The sequence below is a fragment of the Pongo pygmaeus genome, chromosome 17 (genome assembly GCF_028885625.2).
Source record: "Pongo pygmaeus isolate AG05252 chromosome 17, NHGRI_mPonPyg2-v2.0_pri, whole genome shotgun sequence".
Taxonomy (NCBI): Eukaryota; Metazoa; Chordata; class Mammalia; order Primates; family Hominidae; genus Pongo; species Pongo pygmaeus.
This window is the reverse complement of record NC_072390.2, coordinates 65,287,070-65,303,815: the sequence shown is the minus strand read 5'-3', so window position 1 is coordinate 65,303,815 and position 16,746 is coordinate 65,287,070. Positions and strand designations below refer to the sequence as shown.

Sequence of the window (16,746 nt, the reverse complement as noted above, 5' to 3'; positions counted from 1 at the left end):
TGAACAAGGGACAATGACAGAGAATAACAGGAAAATCCTATTTGCCGTACTTCCTTAATTCTGGGCATACATCTTTAAAAACATTTTGCTGTTTCTGAAACAAAGATGCAACTTATAATAGATGCAGCCTGGGATGCTATTGAGTGGCACTTTTACTTTCTGAGACATCTTACAGTTGATGGTATCTTAGGTCAATGATAGAGGGTTGATAAAGCAGTCAGAGAAGACCTTTGTTCATCTAAACCAAGTCCTGGAGGCTGAGAAGGAGCCAGCTACGCCAGGAGCAGGGGAAGAAACGTTTCAGACAACGGGATCAGCATGTGAGAAATGCCAAAGGCAAAAAGGAGCCCAGTGGAGACCAGGGTAGCTGGAGTGAGGAGGGAGGTCCCAGGAGTGCCTCAAAGAGTGTGCAGCGGGTCTGGCCTCAGGACCCCTCCCAGAGGGGAGGGAGGCAACCAATGAGCAGAAATAAATGCAGAATTACAAACTGCGCCAGGGAAATGAAAAGACAGCCATGTGTGCAACCTTATCAATAGGAAGACTTGGAGGTCATTCAGAGTCATTCAGGTCATTCAGAGGTTTGCAACCTGTGGTCAGAAGTTTGGATTTAAACAGGAGAGTGACACAAACAGCTTTGCATTTCTAACAGATTGCTTTTGAACAATTCCCCAGAAGGGAAATATAAAATCTATGTTATTTATTTATGGAACAATATTAGAATCAGGGAGTTGAGTTAGGGGGCAATTTTAGGAGTGCAGGCAAGAGATGGCCATGCCTCTGATTAGGGTGGGGCAACAGAGGTAGAGAAGGGGCTGATTTGAGAGATCCTTAGATGGTGCCCCACACACCTCCCTCAATGTCTGGCCACAAGTCGGGGGGGATTATTGGGAAGAAGTGAGAGAACAAAAGCCTAGGTTTGCTTCAGTAGGTAGGTATGGTGTGTCTTGCTTGCTTGTTTTTTCATAGTTACACCCTCTGAGGATATTCTATACTTTTTTTTTTTTTTTTTGGTAGAGATGGTCTGGTCTTGCCACGTTTCCCAGGCTGGTCTCAAACTCCTGGCCTCAAATGATCCTCCCACCTCCCAAGGTGCTAGGATTACAGGTCTGAACCATGCCCAGCCTCTACACTTTCCTTAAGTCTTCCAAATCTGGCACCATGGAACCTTCTTGAAGGAGAGGGATCCCCACGGTGAAGAGGTAGCATTGCCTTTTTCTTCTCCTAAGCATGTCCTCCAGTTACCTGTGCCTCTTCCCCAGCTCCTCTTTCCCCCTTCTCAGATTTGCCTGATTAACCACTATATACAAATATGGTGGGGAGGTGGAATTCTGTAAAATGTGTTTCACTGCATGCTGTTGGCATCTTTCTCTTTCACTCCAAAATGGTTTTGCCCTGACTGGTCAGTGGTAAATCTTCAGGGCTCCTGGAGTCCACTAGAACCTGAGCCCACTCCCATCACACAGCCCCACTGCAGCCCTCAGCAGTTATAAGAAAGTGGTAAGAGAATGATATCTGTGCTTTGGCCTCCAAAGCCCTAGAATAGTCCACAGTTGGGGCCCAGTGTGTGAGAAGCTGGGACTCTCTGCTCTTGCTAACTCAGCCTTTTGTCTTTCTCCATTTTTCTAGCCTGTGTGTCAGCTGTGAAGTCACCAACAGAAATCTCACAGAGCATGCACCAGCCTCCTCCACCTGCGTGCGGCTCCTTTGCCTGCTGCTTCTCCCGGGGTGTGGGGGCTCTGTGGGCAGAGATGAGTTTAAGTTCAGAAAATGACAAGGGACCCACGTGTGTGTTCCTGGTGATGAGGGCTCCTGCTGCTCTCCTTTCCCACTTCTGCCTCCTCTCATGGCCTCAGCCAGCACCAGGAGGCATCACCAAGCTCCAAGGGTCCAGCCGGGCCAGCGGGGCACCCCCTCCTCCTGCCTGCTCATTCCACAACACCTGGCTCTGTCTCCCCATCATCTGGCACTTGTAGGACCAGTGCCAGGGACTGGGTCATGAATCGGGAGCAGAGCCCTATTTGCTATTTCCAAAAATATCTACCCCTGTGTGGTTTGAATTTCTCTGGCATTTGTCAACCCTCTGCTTATTTAGCATTTTGCTTCTGATGGCTGAAATTTTAGGTTCATTTTGCAGCACCATATCCTATCTCTCCAACTAGATAGTAAGCTTTTGGGGAACCAGGTCGATGTCCCTTCATATTAGCTGACCAAAACCTTGCTTGGGGTGTTAAAGATTTCAAAATTCCCAGAAGCACTGTCTCCATAATTCATATCTTGGAATTGTTGTGATTCAGGTGGCCTTGGCCTCTTGGCCTTAAAATACCCAAGTTGAAGAGAGAAGGGAAAAGTCAGGAGTGCATGGTCCTGATGCCAGATGAAGCCTCAAGCATGCCAGCAATTTAAACTAGAGGATCATGGTAAAGTGACATCATCTTGGATGTTATTGGCATCCAAGGGGTGGGGCCCTCCAGCCGTGAATGATGGATGGCTTTCATCTTGATGACCAACTCTAATGCATAAGAGTGACTGTCTGGGGTCCTGTGTAGAAGAGGACCCTAAGGTTGCACCCATGACTGGTGGGAAAGATTGACAGGCTCATTGGCACTGTTTGCATGGGTCTAGAGAAGATAGAGTGTGCTTTAGCCATTCTCCTCTGAACAGTGCTGGGAGTTTGGAGTTGGGTGAATGGCAGAATTCGTGGATCCAGAGCTCCTTCTGTGAAGAGCAGAACCATGTCCAGAAGTGAAAGTGGAAAAGGGTGGTCTTGTCTTCATGGCAGAATGGCCTGGCCTAGTTCAGGCTGCGGTTTACACAGTAGATTCCTCAGCACAGCTCTCCTTTGGGGTACCTGTAACACATATCTGGGATTCAACACAGAGCTACATACAGTCATGGAGACAAGGCAAAAGGAGATGTGACCAGAGGAAGGCTTGAACTTTTGGGTTCATTTCACATACCCCAGATACTAAGCTATTAGCAACTGGATTAACTCCAGACCCTCCCTCATTAGTAGCTCAGAGCATTTTGATATAGTGGCAGCCTTGTTCTGGATTTGCACGTAAGGCTAGATCTCAGTGACTCCCAAAGAGCTGTGCTGCCAGGGCAGAAATTAATGAGCGTTGAGATCCTGTTTGCAACCTAGATAAGCACAATGGCCTCCCAGCCTTCAGGTTTATTCCACTCCAATTCATCATTACTAATGCTTCCAGAATGTTCTGTCTAAAGCATATTTCTCATCCTCATAGCCCCTTGTTATATTCGTCAATGAATCTCCTTCACCTACAGAATCAAATCTAAGCTCCCTAGCCTGGTCTGGTGAGTTTCCCATGACATATGCTTTCTGTCTGTCTATAACCCTGTGCATCTCCATTTCTGTCCTTGCCTTATGTTCCATTCACATGGAACCACTTGAGAACACCAAAAGTCCTGAGTTGCTTCCCTCTGCCATTCCTTTGTCCATCCTGCTTTCTCTGCCTCGAATGTTCTCCCCAGCCTTCACTGTTGAGGTCAGCGGAATCCAAAGATGACTCCCAATGACTCTTGCCTTTATATAATCTCCCCCTCTTGAATATGGACCAAATCAATTAATATGATGGAATGTCATCATAATTGGGTTACTGTTTAGCTGACTTTGAGTTAATCAAAAGGGAGAGTATTCTGGGTGGGCCTGACCTAATTGGAAGAGCTTTTAGTAGATGGTGACACATCAGAAAGATGTGGCCCTGCTGGCTTTGGAGACTTAAGCTTCCATATTGTGAGAAGCTATGTGAGAGTAGGCTCAAGGAGTGGAGAGAGTCTCTGATCAACAGCCAGCAAGGAAGTAGGGACTTCAATCCTACAGTGACACGAAACAGAATTCTGCCAACAATCTCAATAAGTTTGGAAGAGGTCCCCAAGCTCTAGATGAGAACCACAGCTGCCTGACACCTGAATTTCTACCTTGTGAGACCCTGAGTGGAGAACACGACTAAGCTTCACCTGGACTCCTGAACCACGGAAACCATGAGATAATAAATATGCATTGTTTTAAGCTGCTGTGTTTGTGGTAATTAATTATACACCAATAAGAACTCTTCCTGATGTTTCAAGATTCAGCTCAAGAATTATCTCCTGTAAGATTTATTTGACTCTGTCAGGTGGAACGGTCCACCTTCTTTGTAGTCCCAGGCTCCCCCTGTAGCTGGGGCTTATTTGTTAACATGTCACATGCTATGGACTGAATGGTATCCCCTGCAAAATTCGTAATTGGAGCCCTAACTCCCAATGTGATATATATGGAGATGGGGCCTTTGGGAGATAGTTAGATTTGGATGCCATGGAATCAGTGTTTTTATAAAAGGAAGGCATACCTGGGTTCTTTTTGTGCAATGTGAGAACATAATGAGAAGGTGGCTATCAACAAGCCAAGAAGAGAGCCCTCACCAGAACCCAACCATGCTGTCACCTTGATCTTGGACTTCCAGCCTCCAGAACTGTGAAGAATAAATTTCTGTGGTTTAAGTCATCCAGGAGATGGTATTTTGTTATGGCAGCTCAAGCTGACTAAGATGCTATCTGTTTACTTGTCTGTTCCCCTCACTGGACTGTGAGACCCTTGAGGGAAGCCATTGCCTTGTTCATCCTCATCTCCCCAGTGCCTGGCACAATGTCTGGCATATGGTAACTGCAGTAACCGAGGCCAGGAGCCATAACTCCCTCCAGCCTAGCTTTGTTCCTCTCCAGCATCCCTCAGATATCCCCAGGGTCTGAGGCCTTGGAATGTCCTTCCTCTTAGGATTTCTCAGAAGAAATCAATGAGACATGCCTCTAAAGTAAACAATCAGGCATTGGGAGATACAAATGCCCACTTGTACCGAACCCCACAGCCATTTCATAATTTATGGACATTTCTGGGGAGATAGATATTGGTTTTGATTATTTTACTATGAATAATTGAAAGCAATCTCAGAGTACATTAAGCAGAATCCTAGTCCCATGAAAAGCTCAACAAAGAGAAAAGGTTACATAGTGAAGGAGGTTTGAGGAGTGCTTCTTCCCATTTCCCTTTCTTAGAGAGCCACAGAGCACCTGAACACATTGAAGACCACAAGAAGTCCTGTAGTAAAGAAACCTGCCTAATAGTTCAATCCAACACATCTCATGTTTATGTGTTAAAAATGAGCTCAGTGATGAAATAATACCCGTTAATTTCTCATGGTTGGAAAATACTTTGGGAAGTCTTGTAGTATATGATCTAAAATTCTATAGCCCTAAAAGTCAGCTCCTTCTGCCTTCTGCTGTGAGGAATGTGGATATCCAGGCTGAGACAGTGAATCCTTGTGTTGCACTTGAGGGAAATGAGGCCGAGAAGAGGCAGAGTTACTTGTCCTAAGCACATAGTCAGCTTTGACTGAGGCGGGAGCAAAGCGCAGTACATTCCTTACTGCCAATTGAGTGTCCTGTCCCCTCATTACATTGGCTTGCTAAAAAGTAGACCAGTCAGCACATTCTTCACTCTGCTTATATGTTGCTGTGTAACAAATCAACTCAAACTTTGTAGAATAAAATATGAACAAACACCTTTTATTGTTATCTCTTCTAGTTTTGCGGGTTACTGGGATCAGTGAAGTGGTCCTTGCTCAGGGTCTCTCGTGCAGTTGCTGTTAAATGATGGCTGAGGCTGGGGTCATCTCAAAGGCTTTCCTATTCCCATGTGTGATTGTGGATGCTGCCTGTCAGCTGGAAACTCAGCAGGGGCTGCTGGCCAGAACACCTGCTGACAGCCTTCCAAGGTGACCTGGGTTTCTTCACAGCATGGTGGCTGGATTCCAAGGGCAAATGTGCCCATGCACACGCTTTTATGACCTAGCCTTGGAAGTCATGCAGCATCTTTTCTACTGCCTTCTACCACTTAGAAGCAAATCACTCAAGTTGCCCCATACTTAAGGGGAAGGGAATTAGACTCCAGGTTTTGTTGGGAAGAGTCTCAAAATGTTTATGGACATGTTCTAAAACCACCATGTTCCTATTCCATCTGGTGACTCATAGTCTTGCCCTCTTCCCTCAGGCAAGTTCCTCTGACCTCTGCATGTCACTTGTTGGTGGCAAAGAGACATTAACATTACAGAATTTTCTCATTCATAGGTTACAAAACTTAGCAAATGTTGGTTAATATGTCTGTGACACTTGTGAAGGTTTTTTTTTAGAGGAGAGATTAGAACTAGAATCCAGGAATTCCTAAAATGTGGTATTCACCTTGAGCCCCAATTACACTAATCTTTATGTGGTCACATTCATTATGGTCTGTTTCTGACCATCAGATTGTTCCCTTCATATATAGCATGGATAAATTTCAGTCCCCAAACTCAGATATGCAGGAAATAGTACTTCTCTTATTATTCCATAATTCAATCTCTCTCCAGTCACAGTTCTGATGAAGATGGGGGCAGCAGAATTTAATCTCAGCCAATTTATTATTTGCCCTCCTGTCTACACCAGAGCCCTTGGAGGAGCAGGAACCCACCCCTGAGATGTAAGGATGAACCTTAATCTCTATAAGCCAGGCCTGTAACAACCAGGCCTGCTCTTTAATGTTCGGTGGAACCATTCAAGACCTTGGAGAGTGAAGCTTGCAATTGTGTAAGAACTTTGCTGGAGCCACCACACACACCTCAAATGGTCCCCCTTGAGTCCCTAAAGTCTTGCTGACTCTGGGGCCTTCCCCACCCTGTGCAGCTGGGAACATGGCTGGCCTGACTGTGGCCAGGACGGTTCTACCTTGGTCCATTAGGATCAGTGTGATCTGTTCTCCTACACATCACTCCCTTGCCTATGTGATTGGCTTGGCTAAGTTAGCCAGCCTGGATCTGGACTCTCTCTACTTATGAAATATAAGACTCATGCAAATGTAGGTGGCCAATATGCCTCATTGTAGTCATGCTCATTATAGTTTGTTTCTGACCATAAAGATGGTTACTCCCTATTTATGAGATGTATCTTTTTTTTTTTTTTAAGAGGGATTCTCATTCTGTCACAGGCTGCAGTAAAGTGGCGCAATCTCAGCCCACCACAACCTCTGCCTCCCGGATTCAAGTGATTCTCCTGCCTCAGCATTCGAGTAGCTGGGATTACAGGCATGTACCACCATGTCCAGCTAATTTTTGTACTTTGAGTAGAGGCGGGGTTTTGCTATGTTGTCTAGACCGGCCTTGAACTCGTGGCCTCAAGTGATCTGCCTGTCTCGGCCTCCCAAAGTGCTGGGATTACAGGCGTGAGCCACCACACCTGGCAGAGATGTATCCTTATATATTCTCAGATGCCTCTGTTTAGTACACAGCCAGAAGAAACAAGAGCCCCAAGAATTTGGGTTTTTTTTAAATAGCTTTATTGCAATATAATTCACATACATACAATTTACCTAAAGTGTGCAATCTAATGTTTTAAGTATATTCACAGAGCTATGCAGTCATTATCACAATATAATTTTAGAACATTTTCATCACCTGAAAAAGAGCCCAGTACCCACCAGTATTCACTCCTCAGCTCAGGCTATAATATCCCCATATCCCCCTCTCAGCCCTAGGCAACCACTAATCCCAATAGATATTTTATTTTTTGTAGTATGGTCTCATTTCAAATAAAAACTAACTAAATATCTCTATATAGCTATATGTTTACATTTATACTACATGTCACCATGTTGTCAGTCATTATGGGAGCATAGATTAATGAGTGCTATGGTTTGAATATTTGTGTCTCTTCAATACTCACATATTGAAATCCTAACCCCCAAGGTTAAGTGCGGGGCCTTTGGGAGGTGATTAGCTCATGGGGGCAGAACTCTCATGAATGGGATTATGCTTTTATAAAAGGGGCCTGAGAGAGACCTCTTTCTCCTTCTACCATGTGAGGACAAACAGAAAAGTCAACATTTATGAACCAGAAATCAGGCCCTTGCCAGACACTGAATCTGTTAGCACCTTGATCTTGGACTTCCTAGATCCTGAGCCAGTCTGATGCCAGGCCCCCAACCCAATGTGCCTCTAGAAGTGTGTGCAATAAAGTTCTGTTGCTCATAAGTCACCCACTATGACATTTTATTGCAGTGGCCTGAATGGACTAAAACAATGAGGGACTTTCATAATCACCAGCGTTATTTGAATTTAAAATTCACTTTTGTATTCAGAAAAATTATAGATATCTCTTTTAATATAAAGGTTAGGAATGTCTTCAGCATTTTCATTCTGTGTGTGTGTGCAAAAGCTTATGGATATTTTCAAACAATATAAAAATACAAAGAAAAGTATAATAAACCCCCACACTCATCACTTATGCCTGGTAAAGTTTTAAATCATTGTATGAAGGAAAGAGTCTCTTGTGATAATAAAGAGCGGAAGATTGCTTTCCTGAAAAACTTTTGTTTTAAACTTTAGTTTTCTAATTATATATGATTTGTTACTAAAAAATTTTGGAAATACAGAAACTAGAAAGCTAACATCTTCCATAATTCCATCCTCATAAAAGTAATTACTGTAAAAGATTTTGTATCTATTCTTCAAAATCTTTTTCTATGCATATCCTAACATGGAGGTTTGCTAATGTTTTTAACAAAAATGCTATCATACATGTACATGCTATTTTGCAACTTCCTCCTTGTGGCTAATGCTATATTTTAGACATCTTCTTTGTCAGTATATTTAGACCTGGGCAACTTAGGGAGAGAAGGAAGATCTTCCCTACTTTTTTTGGACTTGAATTTTCATAGCAAGAGTCCATCTCATTACCATCAGTGGCTTGCATGACCACTACTCTAACTTCAACCACAAGATTAGAGTGAAAAGCACAACGTTGTCCCCATTTATGTTCAGGGAATGCAGAGATGGACCCTACGTGATGTTGATGATGATAATAAAGATGGTGGTAGTGATTATAATAATAGATCTTGACATTTGAAAAGCATTTGGGCCTACCTTATGGTGGGAATTCAAAAAAATTATCTTTGTTATTAATAATACAACAAATAAAGGCCAAGCTCAAAGTTGGGGATGCAAAAAGACCTGGAGTAGTTTCCCCAACACAGCTTCCTGACTGTGCTCTTTCCTCCCCTCTAATGAGTGCCATTTATGTTTTCCTTTCTGCATTTCAAGGAATAGCAGGGAATGGATTTGTTTCCATTGTATCTGTTTCAAGTTGTTCTTACTCCCATCTTCCTGGTTTCCTTCACTCATCTATGAGTCCATATAACTTCTTTACAGTTTAGTTTCTGATATATTTAACAGATGGGGAGAAATTTTTCCAAGTAAGGGCCTTTGGGGGAAGATGCCTCTGAGTCTTGTATAATTTATTAATGGGAAAAACATTAATTTCACATTTTATTCTGCTGCAAAATCCATATGACCCCAGTCAGTTTGGTAAGTTTGCAAGGGCAGAGCTGGCTTTGAAACAAAGTAAGTGTGGGACACCAGCTGTGAGACTAGGATAGACCTTGGCCTTCAACTTTCCCAAACTCTTCTTTGCAGAGGGGAAAACTGAGGCCAAGAAGGGCAATGTGTATCACAGAAGGTCAGAAGCCAGTCTGATGCCAGGCCCGCAACCAATGTGTCTTTTCTGGGTGAAGAAGGAAATAGAGGCCTTGACTTTGAGGTGCCAGCAGGATCTGATGGGACATGGACACCTGAAATCTCCTTTAGTGATTAAAAAATATCTACCTTTATAGGTAAATATCTATCAAGAAAGCTGCATAGAGAGACTCTAGAAGAAAAGAATTACGTATTTCCCATAATGGGAGATCATTTTATTATATAAAAATGTTCAAAGCATTCAAAACACAGGAAATATAATGAGCATATCAAAAATTATCTGCATCTGAAAAAATCTCCTCTTTTAAGACTGGAAATAGAAAAAAGCTGAGAGACAGGAGGAGCCAACTCCAGCTTATACAAGGTTCCTTAAAATGGTGTAAGTGAGGGGAGTGCTGGGTGGAGGTTGGCTGACTGAATTATGTCACTAACTTACTGTGTAGGATGTGGGCAAATCACATCACCTCCCAAGACTTTCATTTCTTTTCCTATAAAATAATAGTCTTAAACTAAATAATTTCTAAGGACTTGTAGAACCATAAGAAGGTCCACCTGACATTATTCCAACCACCTGCAAATTCTCACCAGCTTCTTCCAACCTGATGAGTTTCTTGTTGATTGTCAGCACTCAAGAGACTGCAGTAATTCTTCTTCCATTTTAATTAAAATCTTATCCTGCCTGAAAATTATTGCTGTCAAGCCAGGGACTCAGAAACCCATGCTAATTAACATGGATTGGCATTCTCAACTTTCTCTGTCAAATGATACTTTATTTTGCATCTTGGAGACAAATATTTTTTAACATCTTGTTATTTCTGAGTTGTCTTTAATGCTTAACACACCTCTGGGTATACATAATGTGTGGCTTACTCTCCTTTCCAGATCATTTAAATTAAAAACAGTTTGGCCTAAGAATTATTCTTCCAGCACTCTGCCTGATGCCACCAACCAAGCCACTATATGGTCTTTTGTCCTGAGTGTGGCCTTTCAGGCTGAGACATTTTGTTTGAAATTAACAGATTTTGAATGTCAAGTCTCAGTGTCCTGACCCTTGTATTGTTCTGGGTGCTTTCCTGTTTTAATGAAAAACTGTGATTCATATCTTCAACCTACACCTTAGAAAACCTCAATTGCAAGACAGTAGACTTAACTGAGGAAGGTAATGGTGGTGTTGATGACGACAGATGACATTCATCCACTAACGGTTTATGACACCAGCCAGGCACTGTGCTAAGTATAACAAGAAATATATTTGGTCTTTGTCTCCAGTTGCCAACACAGTGCTCCCAAAACTATTGGAAATTTCTGAATAATGAATTGTTGTTATTCATAAGAAACCCCTTTCAGTCACACCTGAGTTTATGCTAATGCAGTGACTTAGGTAGGACTCCTAGGTAGCCTCAGGAAGTGGTTGATCACCAGAAAGATGGAGTGATTAGAGAGTGGGAAACTTCAGCCCCACCTACTACCCTCGGGGGAGGGCTGGAGATTGAACTCTATAAAAACTATTGAACAATGAGATTTGGAGAGCTTTCAGGTTGGCAAACACATGGGAGAGTAGTGCACCCAGAGAGGGCACAGAAACAATCTTCACTCCTCAGACCTTGCCCTATGCACCTTTTCTGTTTGGCTGTTCCTGAGTTGTATCCTTTACAATAAACCAGTAAACAAAAATATTTTTCTGAGATCTGAAATGCATTCTAGCAGATTATCGAACTTGAGGAGAGGGTTGTGGGAACTACACATTTATAGCCAGTTGGTCAGAAGTTCAGTGACCCTGGACTTGTGACTGGTGTCTGCAGTTGAGGCAGTCTTGTGGGACTGAACCCTTAAATTTGTGGAATCTGACACTAACTACTTAGAGTTAGTGTCAGAATTGAATCAAATTGTAGGACACCCAGTTGGTGTCCAGAGAATTGGAGAATTGGTTTTTGGTATTGGAAAATACTCCGGAATGCACATGTATTATCCCATACTGAATACTCTCAGCAGTCTTATAAGTACAGTTATCATGGTCATTGTACAGATATGGACCCTGAAGCCCAAAGAGATTAAATAACTTCTTCAAGGTCAAACAGTCAACAGTACAGGCAGGATTCAACTCCAACCATCTGACTCTAGACCTATTTGATACTAGTCCATTTGTGTTGCTATAAAGGAATACCTGAGACTGGGTAATTTATAAAGAAAAGAGGTTTATTCAGCTCATAGTTCTGCAGACTATATGAGCATGGCACCAGCATCTGCCTGGCTTACGGTGAGGCCTCAGGAAGCTTACAATCATGGTGGAAGGGAAGGGAAGCCAGCACATCACATGGCAAGAGAGGGAGCAAGAGAGAGAGGGGAGGTGCCAGACTTTGTAAACAATCAAATCTCAAGTGAACTAATAGAACGAGTACTCACTCTCATTACCAACAGGACCGTACCCAGCCATTCATGAAGGACCCTCTCCCATGACCCAAACACCTCCCATGAGGCCTCACCTCCAACATTGGGGATCACAATTCAACATGAGATTTTAGAATGGACAAATATCCAAACCATATGAGAAACCTTAAGGAATGAAAGGAGAGTGACATGGTCCCCATATCTGTGAGTGCCCCAGCATATCAGCAGCAGAAGGAAAAAGACTCAGTTCTGAGTTAGTTGGTCTGCACTTGTTTATGCAACAAGCATTTTTGAAAAGTCTACTGTGTGCCTATGTGAGGCACTGTGTTGGCTTAAGATTACTAAAATACAGTCTGCACTGCAGAGCTTGGGATCTAACACCAGGAGCAGCTAAGTGTGCATAAATTATTACAGAGGAAGAACAGAACATGATCCATGCCATGGAAGGTACAAAGTACAGGGAATTCAGGACAGGCCCAGCATTTCAAGCAGGAGTCATCCTCAGAAAGTTGCAAGCTCTTTAAATAACTTTTGTTCTCTGTTTCAGCTGAAAAACTGACACTACCTCACCTCGGGGGGTCATTTCTTTCTTTTTGTTTGCATGTGTCTTTTTTCTTTTCTTTTTAAGAGAAGCAAGCCTTTATTTCCTCGTTTTGCAAATAAAGCTAGCTGAGTTTGTTGCTTTTTGGAATTTGATCAAAGAGACCAAATTCCATATCCTCCTCTGACTCTTCCTTGGCTTCAACTTTGTCTGGGGCTGCAGCAGCAGTAGTAGCAGCAGTGTCCACAGGAGCAGCAGCCACAAATGCAGATGGAGCAGCAAAGATGGCCTTGACCTTTCCAGCAAGGAGGAAGGTGTAATCAGTCTCCACAGACAAAGCCAGCACCCATTTGTAACCGCTGATGATAGAATAGGGAACTGATGCAACAGTTGGGTAACCAATCTGCAGACAGACACTGGGAACATTGCAGACACCCTCCAGGAAGCAAGGATGCAGAGTTTCCTCTGCCATGTCAAGCACTTCAGGGTTGTAGATGCTGCAGTTGTCAAACTCCGGCTGGATGATCAGCTCAAAGGAGGAGGGGGAGATGTTCCGCATGTTCACCAGTGTGGCTTCACTGGCTCCTACTTTGTCTCCAGTCTTAATCAGTGGCACCTCTCCCAGGATTTCAATGGAGCCCCTGAACATCTTAGTTCCTGATGCCGAAAACCTGTAAGAAAGGTCTTCTTGGGTCCCAGACCAGGGTTCCAGGTGAGCATAGTGACTTCACATGGGGCAATGGCACCAACATAAGTGGCAGCACGTCCCTGATCTCAGTGAGGTCCTCCTTGGTGAACACAAAACCTACATTCCCCCAGAAATGAAATGAGGCAATGGTTTCTCCAAAGCTGGGTTGTTTTCCAGATGTCCTTGGATAGCCTCATGCATCATGGTGCTCTTGTCCGCCAGCCTTCCCTTGCAGGGACATTTGGATCTGCTGCATCTGCTCGGAGCCCACATTGTTCACTCCCACAATGAAGCATTTTGGATAATCATCCAAATGTTGGATGACCTTAAGGAAGTAGTTGGACTTCCAGGTCGCCCTGTCTTCCCTGGGCATCACAGCAGTGTGTCAGGGATTGCCATGCAGAGTTTTAAACACGATGTCATTCTCAAAGGATGCCTGGAGAGACTTGCATGTGTCTTTACAAAAAAGCATGTAAAAAATCAAATGTCTGTTGTCTGATGGCTGCAAGTGAACCTACTGTGGTATGCCTTACCCATTTGTGTGGAGTGCAGAAAGTTCTACCCCCAGAGAGGAGCAAGAAGCTTTGCCTGTGGGGTGCAGGAACTGCTATGACCATGGCACCTCTCCTGGAGGACCCAGAGTTTCAGCGTCTCCTCCTCCCTGTGATAAAACAACGATTCTCCACCATCTGGTCCACTCACCAAGACTGCCTTGTTAGTGGATCTCAGCAAGTGAGGCTTTGGAGCACAGGCACCAGGTCAGCCTAATACAGAGCTGGGAGGCACTCTCAGGGCAGTCCTGATTTAAAATGCTATCCTGTTGTCCCAGGTATAAACCAAAAATAAAATTCGAAGGCCCCCCCAACCATCTGAATAGACCCCTCCTCGGGGCCAAGGGCATTCCAAAGTTAACCTGAACAACTAGTTAGTTCAGGCCATGATGGGAATGGGGAGCTGGACATGCCTCATTATACCCTTCTCCCTTTTGAATTACTGACAGAACAGACTCTTTACGTCTGATAAGAAACATTTGCAATCCATTCTCTCTGAAGCCTGCTACCTGGGGGCTTCATCTGCCTGATAAATACTTGGTCTCCACAAACCTTTATCATAACCCAGACATTCCTTTCTATTGATAATAACTTTTAAGGAGTTGCCAATAAAAAAAATCTTTAAATCTACCAATAACCTGGAAGCCCCCCAACCCTGAGTTGTCCCACCTTTCTAGACCAAACCAATATACATCTTACATGTATTGATTGATGTCTCATATCTCCCTAAAATGCATAAAACCAAGCTGCACCCCAACCCCCTTGGGCACATGTTGTCAGGACCTCCTGAGGCTGTGTCATGGTTCTTCCTTAACCTTAGCAAAATAAACTTTCTAAATTGACTAAGACCTGTCTCAGATACTTTAGGTTTACACAGGTGTACCCTCCCACTTGTCAAACTCAGTCCTAATTTTATGAAAGGTGGTCACTGGAAACTTAAGGAAGGATACCCTGAAGTGGGAGTCAGGAATCTTGGGTCCTGGGCCCAGCTTTGTCACTGACCTGGGCAATCTTAGATAAAAAACTTCATAACCTGAAGCTTCAGCTTTCTCATCTGTATAATGGGGTGATTGGTCTAAGTTAGTGTTTCCCAATGGAGGCTGATATGATTTGGCTGTGTCCCCACCTGACTCTCACTTTGAATTGTAATAATCCCCACATGTCAAGGGTAGGGTCAGGTGGAGATAATTGAATCATGGGGTGGTTTCCCCTATACCATTCTCGTGGTAGTGAATAAGTCTCATGAGATCTGATGGTTTTATAGATGGGTGTTCCCTTGCACAAACTCTCTAGCCTGCCAACATGTAAGATGTGACTTTGCTCTTCATTCGCCTTCTGGTATGATTGTGAGGCCTCCCCAGCCATATAGAACTGTAAGTCAATTAAACCTCTTTCCTTTATAAATTACCCAGTCTCAGGTACGTCTTTATTAACAGCATGAGAACAGACTAACACAGAGGCACTACTGACTTTTCAGTTGGGATCATTCTAATGTGTAACTGCTCATATATAGGGGTTAAGGATGTTTAATGCCCCTTGACATCTGGTCTCTAATTCTTAGTTATAAAGCTGCCCATCCTCAGTTATAATGAAAACCAGAACCACACCCAAACATTTCCAAATGCCCCATGCCAGGAGATGGGGCAGGTAATGTCACCTGGTTAAGAGTTTGGAACTAAGTGGTCTCTACAAGGGCCTTCCAACCAGATGATTCTCATCAATAAATGTTAGGACAAAGGGTTACACCAAGGCCATCTCCCTCCAATACTTGAGGTACGCTGTGTCAACAACAGCTTTGTAAAAGTTTTATCAATAGAGACCTACTTGGTTATCATGATTCCTGCAGTATTGTGTGTTTCGCTGTTGGTGTTTTGTTTTGTTCCATCTAATGCCTACAGTTGTATGAGGCATTGATTTGAAGCCATTTAGGTCCCAGTAAAATGTCCCAGCTTTTTATTCCAACTACACAGAACATCCATTCATGTGATAATGAGTTTGCTGCTGCTTCACCTTCTCCAATAGGTCTGCTATTTCTAATTTGTACCTCTTCTTACCTATCAAGTAAAGCTCATGTCAACCTAAATGACAGAGAGGATCTCTAAAAGAAAAGAGATTTATTTGCGCCTAGGCATGGCAATGGGAATATTCATGCCAAATAAAACTACACAATTGTACAATACATTACACAATTGTTTTGAAATAATTATCCTTGGCTATGAGGGTCACCACCAGTCTGATGTTGAACAGGCAGTTGCTGGGCAAATGTCCTTGCAGAAGTATTTTTTGTGTAAGGTTGTGACGGCCTTTGTGCAAGATTGTGGTTTTGTTGAGTTTTTAAACTCAGGCATACATGTGTGAGAACACTCTTCCCATGGCCTTCCCTAGCTCTATTTGTTACAGTTTTCTTCACGTTAGTGACTCCATTTTGATTATGACAGCTTTCACAGTCAAATACTAAGACTTTCTGGTTTTGTACCGCAAATTAAGAAAAACATAAAAATGCCCAAATATCTTTCCTAGAGCTGAGGAGGTTAGTCTTTCCTAGATTTCTTTGTTTTTCTTTTTGTTTTGTTTTGTTTTGTTTTGAAAACAGGGTCTGGGGCTGCCACCCAGGCTGGAGGGCAGTGGTGTGATCTTGGCTCACTGCAACCTCCGCCTCACAGGTTCAAGCCATCCTTCCACCTCAGCCCTCCAAATAGCTAGGACTACAGGCACACACCACCATGCCCAGCTAATTGTACTTTGTATAGAGATGGGGTTTCACCATGTTGCCTAGGCTGGTCTCAAACTTCTGAGCTCAAGTGATCTGCCTGCCTTGGCTTCCCAAAGTGCTAAGATTACAGGTGTGAGCCACTGAGTCTGGCCCTTTCCTGTATTTCAACTGGCCTCTGTAGCATTGGGCTTGACAACTTACTGCCTCCTTGCGGAAGCTCGCCTACCATGAGCAGCTGGCGGAATTTGAGCCGCAAATGGCCTCACTTTGCTGTTAATTGAAGTGATGCAGCATCCTGTCTTTAAGGG

General features: G+C 43.5%; 1 pseudogene; it reads right to left on the bottom strand.

Moving 5' to 3' along the window:
* Nucleotides 1–12,610: 12,610 nt before the first annotated feature.
* On the bottom strand, nt 12,611–13,547 carry LOC129018780 (large ribosomal subunit protein uL10-like; annotated as a pseudogene).
* Nucleotides 13,548–16,746: the final 3,199 nt, after the last annotated feature.